The sequence below is a fragment of the Brachionichthys hirsutus genome, chromosome 20 (assembly GCF_040956055.1).
Source record: "Brachionichthys hirsutus isolate HB-005 chromosome 20, CSIRO-AGI_Bhir_v1, whole genome shotgun sequence".
Taxonomy (NCBI): domain Eukaryota; kingdom Metazoa; phylum Chordata; class Actinopteri; order Lophiiformes; family Brachionichthyidae; genus Brachionichthys; species Brachionichthys hirsutus.
Genome location: NC_090916.1, coordinates 9,285,265 through 9,286,903, shown reverse-complemented (window position 1 = coordinate 9,286,903; position 1,639 = coordinate 9,285,265).

Here is a 1,639-nt window from a genome sequence, read left to right as displayed (position 1 = left end):
CGCCTGAACGTCTATCGATCTGCAGGCGCGCCGTTTCACCGGACGAGGCGAGGAGGCGGGGTCACCAGCTCGGGTGCCCCCCCCTCAGAATGAAGCCACCCACATAGCCTCCCCTCCATGCACAAACAGAGCAAAGAGGCAGGAGCCGTGTTTGGAGCCGGGGAGGGACTCCTCATTATGTATTCACCCCCCCGAAACAACACTCCACCTTACCCGAGGCTCGGAATGTCACCTTGATTATACACCACCCAGCGCTAATGCTAGCTTAGCCGCGTGAGAAAACATCACACCTCCTGGCGCTCAGATCATCCCCCCCCCCATCTTAATCCGGCCCCCCACACATCTTTTGCCGCCCTATTGCCCCCCCCCATCAACACCCCTGCTGCCACGTCTCACCTTCCTCCTCCTCCTCCTCCTCCCACCAGACCGTCAATCAATCCCTCGTGAAAATCACAAGGTGACACGAGTCGGCGTTGCCTAGGCAACCATTGCTACCCAACTGTTGCCTGGTCAACGCGCACAAACAAGCCCATGCAGCGAGGACTCTGTGCTGCAGAGGGAGTGAGAGGAAGGCGGGGGGGGGGGGGGGGGGGGGGGTGTCGTGGGTGGAGGTCAAACTCGAATGTAATGTCGCTGCTCAAGGTGGCGTCTCAAAGCCATCGATCAATCAATCAATGTCTGAGACACAAATATATTTTAATGCGAGTGGAAGCTAATTTTAAACCGTCGCTGAATTACTCCTTTATCAATCCATTAAAACGCCGCTGCGCGTGCATCCGCGCTCTCCTTCCTCCACGTATTAGCAGGAATACTGCTAGGGCGGAACACTCTGCAGAATAAAACCCCTCAGAGCCAGGATTCATAAATAGAGCACTCTAATGAAGTACTTTATCAAGCTCCGAGACGCACTATTTATTATTTAACTGCGGTTCTAGAGTCCGGGCGCGGAACGTCAATACGTGCTGACAAAATGATTCATGCAACGCGATTCATCAATTCAACATTCGCCATTAATATCCATTAATTTCCGGTGGAAGAGAAGCGGACTTAACCTCCCTCTGCGTTGCATTAATCTTCTTGCATATACGTGGAAGAGGAAGAGGAAGAGGAGTAGAGGAGAGCAGCGCGGCTGTTTGGATAAAAAAACGCGCCGCATTTCTGGCGAGACTTTACAGCAAACCGCGGGAAACTCGCACGAGTCTGTTCCAGATGTAAGAAAAAGTAATATTGATTTCTATAAATGTTTATGTGCTTCAATTATTCATGATCTATAAAATACAAAAATCCGTGCCCGGCGCCGCCAGAATTCAGGAGAGCCTCCTTTTATTACACTGATCTCCGGCATCTGATCTAAAAAGAAAGGAGAAACAAAGGAGGAGGAGGAGAGCGGCTGTTCACAACAACCTTGAACCCTGAAGGTCCATTCCCTTTTCCCCCAATCACCTCGTCTCATCTTTGTTTTGTTAGCCATCCTAAAAAGCCAAAGCCATGATTTGAGTCCAATCTGTTCCCTCTCCGCATGAACACTGACAGATTGTCATGTTTTGGCCAGAGTCCCAGAGGAGAGCCGGGAGAGGGGGGGGGCTATTACAGCCCCCGCCGGCTCATTACGGCGCGTTTGGACCAACCCGCATGGCGT